Consider the following 12,035-nt stretch of genomic DNA (forward strand, 5'->3'; position numbering starts at 1 on the left):
TCATCTATATGTTACAACTTCTACATGATTTGTTTTGTTGTGTTGGTCTGGTCACTCCTTGTGGCCTTGCCAATGTTCTTCTATTAATGTTTTGATTCTTAAAAAAAAAATAAACTGTTTTCTCAAATTGGTCCTTGCAAATGAATTAACAGCACTAAATCATTAAGTACAAGATTTGTTAACTACAAGGTTGTTATCAACAATAAATGACCACGGGATGGCAAAGAATTTTCCTTTGAACTTTCATTTTCATCTAGCTTTTCCTAATATAGAAACACATCCATTGGTGAACAAGTGTCTAAAGAATCTCATTTTCATATCATATGTATATGTAACTTCTAAGTAATCATATTACATATAAATTAAAGCATTCAAATCATGAATAAATTCTAAAGTCAGAATTTTATAACAGAAGTTAATGCACTTCCAACATCAGTTTGTACAATACACACACATGTATAATATGTCAAGGTAATTGTTGTTCCTTGACATTCAATCTTGGCCTGTGAAGCAACTCTATGAACTACCTTACCTTATACCTTTGTGGCCATTCAGAGATCTATTTTAAATATTTGAAGCATTCCTAATCACACCATGGTCAATTAACAGAATTTCTCCATTATAAAATGGACTACAACATAAAGACACAATTTTATAAAACTGCTTTGTTTCCTATATTACGAGAAGGAGACGCTCCGCTGATGAGTTAAGAACACCTACTTAAGCTATTGAAGAGCTTGGCTTAGGGAATAAAAAGAAGGAACACGTACATGCATGTTAGGTTGTCGATGGTTTGGTTAATTGAAGGATTGTATTGAGGAGAAAAGGAAAAGATAGGTTGGCTTATGTTGGGTGGTGGTAGATGATTTGTGGAGGTTGCAATGAAAATGAAGGAAATGAATCTGAGAGGTGGCTTGGGGAACTAAATCATGTTTTTTTTTCTTTTTTTTTCAATATTTGCTTATTCCTGGCTTGGGGAAAACAAACTCTGAGGCAACATCCCTTATTTGACTGGACTGAAGGAGTTAGAATCTTTGAAAAGCTTCATTGAAGAATGTTGTGACAACAACAACTTCAAACTCCCAACAAAATACAATTCTTGAGGTATTGAAATATGTCCTATAGACAGCAAACAGGAAATTTCAGCCTTTGGTAGATTTGTTGAGGAATGGGACACTAACAAAGGGAACAAACATGCTATTAGAGTTCTTTTTAACTTATCTATCAACCTTGTAAATAAAGGTAGGGCCATTAGACCTGCCATTGTGTCACCTTTGCTTCAATTGCTAAAGGACACAAAGTTGGGCATGATTATAGAGGCATTCTACAGTTTGTTACTCCTTGTATGAAATTCAGAAGCAAGACAAAAGACACCGCGCTTATGACAATGACTACTAATACAATATAAAATGGGAAGTTGTCATTGACTACTAATTCAACTCCAAATGGGAAGTTGTCAATGTCAATGGTAACACATAGCATCTTAAATAGAAGCCAATAGCTAATAATCTTCCAATTTCTTGCAAATAGAAGCAAATTGTTTGATTCCAGAGGCATCACTGGATTAGTATGACACTAAGACCTAGCCCATATGGTATGATTCATTACACAATGAAATAGAATTTGACTTTGGTAGCAGAGTCTTCCTAATCCAGCAATCAAAGATAATTGTTTGACATACCTTAATTTAGTAATAATGTTGTAAAATAGCAGCAGCAACATCACATCCCCAGATCCCCAATCCATTTAGAGCAACATACTAGCAACTAAAATATGATATGACCAATGCAATCCTTGAAAGACTTGTCCTTTTAGCAGTTGGCCGACAACCCAAGTTTTAATTAACAATAACTCATATTGTCATATATAGGTCTAAGTCAATAATAAAAACATGTGTTCAAAAATAAAGTTAGATAATATGTAATATGCCTGCTATTATTTGTCAAAAAGTCCTAAAATGTATATAGTAGTTGTTTCTTTTTTGTTTTGTTTCCAGAATTGTTTGTTTGGCTTTGGTGTAATGTAAATGTGTGATACATTGCACTCCATCTTGGTTGTTTGATGTGGTGCCCTTAATCTTCTTCTTCATCGCTGTTAAACAAGGGAAAAGTTGCCTATATAGAGCCTAGAGGTTGAGAGTAATCACTAATTCAGCATGGCTCTTGCCCAATTAGTTTTTAGGGGAAGCTCATAAAATCTTTTATACAAGCCTATTCTGAGCTTTTGGAAATGAAAATTAAATTGCCAACAATAAACAAACGTTTATGGTGATGCTCTTAGCTATAAAGATGAACAATACATATAAAATGCAATGCAAATGGTGTTTGACAAGTTTCTATGAATATTTTTGTATAGAGCAAAATTTGCACTCCTTTCATATAGGCTTAGACGATTGTGTCCCATATGCAGCAATAGCTACCAATGTACTAAAAGCATCCAAAATTGTATGCACTGCTATTAAGGTCTCAAATGGCAAACAAACATGTGGCCTGACTAGCAAAGTGGTGATATTATCATCAAAGGTAAGACTAAAAGGTAGCCATAGCTATCAACAAGAGGAGCCTAGTCTATAAGTAAGATTACTACCAAATTATAAATCATTTTAAAAATGACTGGAATGGCTTTGATATGGTTTTATAAGGAAAAAATGTTACAAATTTGGTCTCAAGTCAAAAATAGAAGAACAGAAAGATATACTCAATACTATCATATAAGAATAAAGAGTTACTCAAAAGATTATTGTAGAGGCCAAAATTACAAAAGCATTTTTTTTATCAACTTGTAGTTATTTAACTAGTCTCTAAGCATTAAGTAAACTTCTTGAGAAGAGTTCACACCAAGCAAAATTTAAGTGGTATTATACAAAATTGAACCCACGTCCATAAAGAAAATAAGAGTTAACTTAGAATCCTTAATGACTTGTGCTTATCCACATTAGCTTCTATAATTACATTTGATTATATAGTTTACCTCCAACTGGACTTGTTATTTCTAATCAGTAGTTGGGAACTAATATAGGCTTACAGCTACAATGACTTGACCAAATTGTTAATTTGTTATTTCAAAATGTATTATATATGTAATTTGTAATTTTAATTTAGTCCTTTAAAAGTGATAATAATAGTCCTACTTTAAATGAACCCCATTCATAACGAAGAAGTACTCATAATACAATGCAAGATTAATTAATAATTTAATAATCAACATTTTAGAGGTTAATTTAAACCTGGTTTCAGGTTTGAAAATGGTAACAATGGCTTAAAAAACACAAGCAATTCTTAACTTCAGCTTATGGTTGACTACAACGACTTTAAACTATACACAATATCAACTCCTGCACAAGTAAATGAACATTACTTAAACAAGAAGCCTTTGTAGTTTGTTCGTGCCAAACCAAACTTAAAATAGGTAGTACTAGTAACAATTTTCAAAGCCAAGTACTTCATAACTATGAAACATTTGGCTTATATGGAAAGCTTATGATCTATCTATAAAACATTAAAGAACCCAAACAAAACGAAAACAAATTAGAAAATGAAATAGAATAAAGTATCCCATCCAAAACATAACCAATTTTCCCTTTAGATTTACACCATTTTTACACCAATTAATAGTTACTCAGTTATTGATTAACCAATTCTATGGTTAATGTTGATAATGATTCGATTATTGGTTCACACATGGTTACTACATATCAGTAAAAGAATTGTTGTTCCTTAACCTATTTATATAAAGTATAACCCAATAATTGAGGCATGATTTAACATTTGTTATTTTGGATCACCAAAATAACAATATTACCTCAATCAAATCTCCTTTTGGAAGTAGTGCTCTGCATGCATATGTATCCTTTTTGTATGATGATATTAAACTAGTGAAGCAAATAACACCACCATCTGCAAAGAGTTATGCCACCTCAGCTAAAATTTTTAAAATCGTCATGCCACACTATTAATAAAACAACATATGACTGGAAGAAATTGGGGGAAAATTACCCAACAAAAATATAGCTAAACTCATCAATCCTTTTAATATTTTCATAACGATCTTCTGCTCTAAAACTAAGATCCTGGTTTAGACCAACTCAAATATTGTCACCCTCAAGGATGTAACACAATTTCCCTTTGGAGTGCAAGATTGGAGTCAGAGCACATGCAATACTACTTTTTCCTATAATCAATATAAATTATTAATGAGTCTGCAACAGAGGGCGGGAGAGATGGAGTAATGGCATCAACAGTCAATTCTATAAGAATTCAAAGTAATGGTGTATCCTGATATATGTAGAAAGTAGAAACTCATCAGACAAGCATTTATCTCATTCTTCTGAATAATTATATTTGATAAGAAACATGAATTGCTTTAACCAATGCCATGCTACAACATACACATTTAACATATCATTACAAAATTTTAGTAGCTCGTATGGATTTTAATCTATTTAAAACATCACCAACATATTAAATTATTAATAAAACCAGATGTTTATAGGCAACCTACCCGCTGATAATAATACGTTATGTTAACAAATCAGGGAAAATGATAGTAAGTATAATTTGACAAGCATTTTCCATGTATTACATTGAATACCATGAATGACCATTATTCATTTGGCATCAAGGTCAAATAAAACACCATAGGGACAAAAATGAAGCACAGATAGTAACAGTGACCTAGAGAAGAACCTGTCGAGGGAATAGTACGACCTCGGCCTAGCTAGTGTTGAAATACCATCAAAGAGTTCAAAATATGAATTGGGTGAACATTCAACTGAGCCAACTAATGCTCTATTCAGCCCCCAACAGTTCATTACACAATCAACCCTATAAAGCATGAAACTTAGAGGCAAAAATGAGAGACTCAAAACAAACCTTGAACAATGTCAATGTTACACCACGACAGCGCGTGCGATGTTCGACGACGGGACGATTTTTGAAGACACCTACGACGACCATTAAGTCACAGAGGCCAAGATGTGAGCTGAGTGAGGGGGAAAATGTAACATGAGTCACTAGTGACTTCAGGTGCAAGGGTTATTCACTTAATTGACAGCGCATACCACGGCGGTGTATACTAGCAACATCTTGGATTTCTCATTTCTACGATGGTGGAAATAAAAGTTGTCGTTATATTGTTCATTTCAAGATGGGTTGAGCAAAACTATCATCGTTTAACACATAATAATTACAAAAATACCACTGATTATTTTTTTAAGATGGTTTCGAAGAATCGATGTCGAATGTGCGTCATAAAATCATGTTCTTTTAGTAGTGATAATTTGTGTTTTCACAACAATTAAGAGATACATTGTCTATGTAATGATCATTTGTACATGAGCAAATGCATATTGACATTAGTTTCTTATAATTATATCAAACATTTAATAATGAGTGTTGTGACTAACCACTTAGAAATTAGAAATCTTTAAGTGCTTGAACCTTTCTGTTAAGATTTTCTAAACACCAAGGTAATCTTGAGTAAAAGTTCATAAATGTTAAAGTTGACAAAGTCACAATACCCCCCTTCTTTGTGACATTCTGATCACTTCACTTTCATCAAAAGATCCATCATATACATATACATACATACATACATATCACTACTAAAGAAAGGACCTTCTACATCGGTTAAAAAGCATATTCTATGTCGGGTCATACACCATCTTTGACAAAAGGGCTATCTTTGAGTTTATGCATCCTTTCATCCTCTTCAAGAAGCTTTTCTACCTCGTACAGCAGGTTGTGTGGTTGTAGTATTCCTTTGCCCCAGCAACATACCTTTGCAACAAAAAGAGTAATTATTTATTTACTTATTACACACAAGCACACATACTTAGCATTCATAAAGATGAATTTAAGAATACCCAGTTGCCAATCACAACTTAACCTTCACCTGGAAAGAAAAGAGATGAACTCGTTGCGGTACCTAGACAGGGTGTCTAGCACCCTCTCCCTCACACTGGTAGCGGGCATGGTTAATAAAAAATGCCAAAAAGTGGGTGAAGAATTGTAAAAGATAGACAAGATGACACAAAGGAAAGAGTGTGAGAGAGAGAAAGAAAGAGAAGGACATTGGAGATGAGGTCAAGGTGTGTATTTATAGGGGTACAAAGAAAGTGATAAGGGAAGAAAGGGAAACAAAAGGAAGAGAGTGTAGAAAATGGCATTGTCGTTTGCACTTGGCACTTAGAAAGGAAGAGGTGGTCGCATGCACTTGTCTCCCTACAACACATAATGATGTTATTTCTTTCACTCTTAATTTAAGCAATGCACTTGTTCTTTTGTTGTCGCTTCTGAAACTTGTTGCCCCAAGGCAAGTTTCATTACATTCATGAGGTTTTCCTGTCTTAATTAGTCGATAAACACACGTTTAAGATTACTCAAATTACGGCTTGTCTCAATTCCAGTAAGTTAGCTTGGTGATTGGAAAGAAGGTTTAAAGAGTTTAAGGGAGAAAGGAAGAGGAGACGTGGACATGTGGTAGATTTAAATCTTACAATAACATTTTAATTCTAATAAAATAAAACTAAAAACTTACCAATAAAAAAACCGATAAGATTCAATTCCCATGATGGGTCACTTCAACTTAAAAATATTAAATTTGAATCAATCCAACTTATCTCATTGTATTACTACAAAGAGGAATGACAATGTAATGCTAAAAAAAGATCACCACAATGGGCATGCATATGAGCAGATTATGCTTTTACATGAATTAAATCCAGGCACAATACACATGAAAGGAGGGATCTGAATGTAATACAACAAAACACCAACAAGCATTACCTGTATTTTTTGACTAACTATTGTTGCTGACCAACTTCAACCATTCGTTGAGGAAAATCATGTACCAGTGGCAAAAATCTTGGTGGTCCCCTCAACAACACTAAACTGCTTCAGTGGGAAAAATAAGAGCAACACTAAACTACTCCACATGGAAAATCATGTACCAGTGGCAAAAATAACATACAGGGTGGCCATGATTCTACACAAAAGCAGACATGACATACGCCACAATAACAACAATGGTGCAATATTCACTACTATGAATCAAATGCAGGGGCAATGCAAATGAATGGAGTAATCTCATTGTATTACTACAAAGAGGAATGACAATGCTACAGATAAAAAAAGATGACCACAATGGGCATGCACATGAGCATTATATCAATTGTCATTCCTCACTGTATTACTAACTCTATTACTAAAAAAATATAACTGTATTACTACTATGAATCAAAAATAGTATAAGTCCTGATAAAAAAATTATACCAATTGTCTCAAATACACGAAAATCGTTATTCCTAACCCATCATTAAGCCTTTTTACACCCGCCCAATGTCTGTATTCTTTAAAAAATAACTTGCCCATTTCTTCCGAATTGTTGTGATGGTGTCGTTGTCCAATGACTTGTCATCACCAAACCACTACAAGTTTTAATATTTAAAAGTTACTAATGCAAATAACAAAATTGAGTACAACTCATAGTCAACAATCTTAGAAAGTGGACTTTATGTATACCAGGGACCAATCACTCTTCATCTCCCCGCTTACGATGTTCCACATCCAATGCATCACGTAATATCCACATTCATAACATCCGATTTGAGCGTGACTCTACATATGAAAAATAATTGAATATCCTATACATTACAATATTACATCACATTAGTAGACAACAATAAGGCATGCTAGATATGACTAACCTTAACTTCAATCCACTTAGGTGCAGTTGGCTTAGTATCACCAGACGAACTCGTCTTTAATTTGTTCATTGCATTGGTTAAAAAAAACCACATCAACGCATATAGAATGACAACATATTCAATGATGAACATTAAAGAAGGCATGGAAAAAGTTATATGTTATGATTTAACCTGTTAATTGCGGCTTTGATATGAATATCAGGTTTTATACGTAACGAACACAACCAAACAACATCATGTTGCCTAGGACACAAAACTACCAGTTGCCAATATGCCCTGCATTTCATGCACATTACATACGTATAACACAAACATCGGTTAAAGTATTATTGTTAAACATCACTTATTGATGTGAAGTAAGCTCCGAGGTACACCTCTCGTTGGGATTCCTTAAGCTATCTTTCAATATATTGTTGGCATTCATCACGTCTATCCTTTGAAATGTTCAAGGGTTGTGGCTCAAGGAATGCATACACGAAACCATGACCCAAGCTTTGACTCCACTCATCCATATACCTATTGATGACATTTGAAATTAATGGACTGGATCATGTATATAGATTGAATAAGGAACAAATAAAATAAGGATTTGACTTACATCATCCATAATTGTTGTACAGATATGTTCAAACTTTTGTCACTTGCTATTATTTCACTAACATCAGAATATGTTAGGAATATCGATGTAGCTCCATCTACAATTCCAAATTTACTCCCATCAAACTTGATTTCTATTGGCTTGTCGTAAATATCAAAACTCAACTTTATCATCCCACGCATCGAATCATCTGCGTCCACATTAGTCGGTGTTGGCACATGTGCAGCCACTTTGTATGGAGTAATTTGTGCATCCTGCATGGTTAATGAACGTGCGTCAGTAGTTCATGTCTAATCTATGAATGTGTTACTTCATGTACAACATAATAAACGTGTTACCTCATGTGATACAACTTTGACAAGCTGTGTGGGCCATGTAATGAATGTGTCAAGGGCCTGCCTGACATACTAAATTTTTGAGGTGGGATACAGAACTTCAGCGTTAGCATCGATGACTTTTTCAACACTGACCCTTACCACATCATATGCATAAGCCACACTGTGTATGGTGGAACCCCCCTGTAATATTTTTCTCAATGCCACCAAGTGTGTACGATCATAACGTTGCACATACAATCCCATACTTGGTATGACATCAGCATCATCTTCCCCTGAAGGGTGCACATTGGTTTCAGCATTACTTCCCTTTATGCTGACACGAGCACCTAATTGTTGTATGTCCAGCTCAATTGGGGGTAAGCCCGGGGATCCTTTTTGTGACAACTCTATTTTAATGGTCTCTTTCAATGCCATAGTCATTTTTTCCAAGCTCTTCTTGTTTTCCTCTTCTAGCTGACTCCTCAATTCTTCCCTAATCTAACTACTCATGTCTTCCTTAATCCTTGCAAGAACTTCATCTAATTGTTGTTGGTTGATGGATGTGGACGAGTTACTGCATGTACATGATGCCCTTCCATAGTACTGAGTAATAGTCACACCTGACCCTGCTGCACGAACGTGACCCCCATGGTCAGGTCGCCCAATGGCAGTGTTGAGTATGTCGTCACAACCATAGGGTACAAAGCTACCTTGTGTAACCTGCTCTTCTAACGAGTCCTACACAAAGCATGTCAGAGACAAACACACAATGTGTGGTGATTGTCATTATAAAATAAATAAAGAAATGAAATTCAACAATAATGGTGAACTCACTATTTTATCTGATATTTCCTGTGCCGACTAGATGTCATATTGTCATAAGCCTTGGTGCGAGCAACCTTCCACTTAACATGTCTTTTAATTGGAGATAGGGGGGAGGGTCCTCAATATTTCCTGGATTTTCAGTCAATAGTGCTTCTTCTTCTAGTTTTTTTCTTTTCTCGTCTAATAGTTTCTTCTTAAGCAAATCATATCCTCCACGTGAAAGTAGGTGAGCGCAGTCGTTGTGTTTTTGAATTTCTTGTGATCGTTTCCTAATACCCTGTAATGTCGCATATATAATTTCCATCAATTTTATCAAATCAAAATAATGAAATTGGTGTAGAAATATTCATTTGAACTTAGGCTGCCATGCAAAACTAACCTCTCAGTTAGGTGTCGGTCGGGTTACTGCAAATTATTTCCAAGCTTCGAGATCTAGCCCATATTTTGTAACAACATCCTGCGTTTGTTGGCCTTCAATGTTACCAAACACAAATTTTCTAGTCAAGGTGGACTTTGCCTCCATCTTGTCGCAACCGTTGACATGACCCTTCTCTTCACCATTGGGGCTTCTGGGATATCAAATTTAGCCTGCATATATACATTTGTTATTTTATGTTTTGTCAATTTAAAGATATACTTTAAAAATATAACATCAAAATAAAGGAAACACAAATTTGAGGACTTACTAAAATGTCATTCCACACTAGCTCCTTCAGCGTTTCAGGTACATCTTTCTAGTTACTGTGGACAATGGGAACCTTTTCTCGAGCAACTACCCCTAGATAATTGTGGAACTTTTCCTTTTGAGGTCTTGATCCTCTCCCAGTAGTGGGATCGACATTAACCGTCGGTCTGGGCTGATCCACGGCTCTTAATGTTAAGCTTCTAAGTCGTGCCATTTGTCTACTCCTCTTAGAAGTGGCCTCTGACTGACCATCGGACTGGGGAGGAGACCTCAAAGGTGTGGCCATGATCCTGTGAAAAAAAAAAAACAAAAAAATTATTAATGTCCAACGTTAACTCAAAGTCTTACGCAATGGAAGTTTGTCATGTAGGAATGTTCTCCCATAAACCTTCATCATGATCTATATGATTTGCATGTCCATCATCGAGATCAACAGCTTCATTCATACGAGGCATTTTTTGTGAAAAACCAAGCATTTCACCAATGTCAAGGGTTGAATCATCATTATGGTAATTGATTCCACTTGGTCTTCTTTGCAAAACCATAGACAATCTTGAATTACATGGATCTTCGACGTAGAAAACTTGCCTAGCTTGTTTTGCCATAATGAAAGGTTCCTCCATATAAGCCACCTTGCTAAGGTCTACCAAAGTAAATCCCAATGGATCTTGATGCACACCCGTAGTCTCGTTCACCCACTTACACTTAAAAACAGGCACTCTAAATTCACTATAATCAACTTGAATGATGCCAAAGTAACACATCGATGCTCAAATGGGGTTGTTGTTCGATGTATTGCAAAAGTGATCCGAATCAACATCAACACTGACCCTACTATTTTGTACAGAACTTTTATCATCTTGTGACTTTGTGTAGAAGGAATAATTGTTAATGTGATATCCCTTCCAAGTAGGGACATTTAGATTTGGCCCAATGGCTAACAATCTTAGCCTTTTGGAACCACTGTTATCAGCAAATATTGTTTGTCTAAACCAATTGATGAAATTTTTATTGTGCTCTTGCAACACCCTCATCATGTTCATTTTAGGGTGAGTATCTGTGACATGTTTTTTGTGAGCCTCTATGTATGTTAACACCTCTACTGTGTTGTTTAATATAGATAAATGTGCTTGTGACACCTCATGTCGAGTCATTGTCACGACATTGTATCCATGTGTACCCTTCCCTGCTCTTGCCTGGTCATGATGGGATGCAGGAAGCCCCACAGATTTCAATGGTTCAATGTACTGTGAGGCAAACTCAATACATTCTTTAGCAACGTATCTTTCCATTATTGATTCCTTTGGACAGTGTTGGTTCTTGGTATAACCCTTTAACACATTCATGTAGCGCTCAACTGGATACATCCACCGTAAAAACACAGGACCACACAACCGTATTTCCCTGACCAGATGAACAACTAAGTGTACCATTATGTCAAAAAAAGAAGGAGGGAAATACATCTCCATTTGAAAAAGCACAACGACAACCTCATTTTCCAAATCATCCAACTGTTTAGGGTCAATGACTTTCGCACCTATAGCATTAAAAAGGAAACACACGCGAGTAATTGCAACCCGAACCTTGTCAGGCAACGTACCGTGAATTGCCACAGGCAAAAGTTGTTGCATTAACACATGACAATCATGGGATTTCAAGCCAACCAACTTAAGCTCATTCACAGACACAAGGCTCTTGATATTTGAAGAATATCCTTGTGGGACTTTCAGACTACACAGACATTGACAAAAACTTCTCTTCTTGACAATTGACATTGTGTAACATGTTGGGGGTAGATATGTTCGCGGATCTTTTGAGATAGGATGCAACATCTGACGTATACCCATGTCAATCAAGTCTTGACGACACTTCAAACCATCCTTTGTCTTGCCTTTAATGTTAAGG

The 12,035-nt window shown here is 35.5% G+C and overlaps 1 long non-coding RNA gene across 1 annotated transcript; it reads right to left on the minus strand.

Moving 5' to 3' along the window:
* Positions 1-7,853: 7,853 nt before the first annotated feature.
* LOC114408195 lies at positions 7,854-9,561 on the minus strand. The gene is made up of 3 exons (XR_003665849.1): positions 9,455-9,561; positions 8,642-9,358; positions 7,854-8,557 (listed from the first exon to the last, which is right to left on the minus strand). It is a non-coding gene; the product is annotated as an uncharacterized LOC114408195 (long non-coding RNA).
* Between the last annotated feature and the right edge of the window lie 2,474 nt (positions 9,562-12,035).

The sequence above is a fragment of the Glycine soja genome, chromosome 4 (genome assembly GCF_004193775.1).
Source record: "Glycine soja cultivar W05 chromosome 4, ASM419377v2, whole genome shotgun sequence".
NCBI lineage: Eukaryota > Viridiplantae > Streptophyta > Magnoliopsida > Fabales > Fabaceae > Glycine > Glycine soja.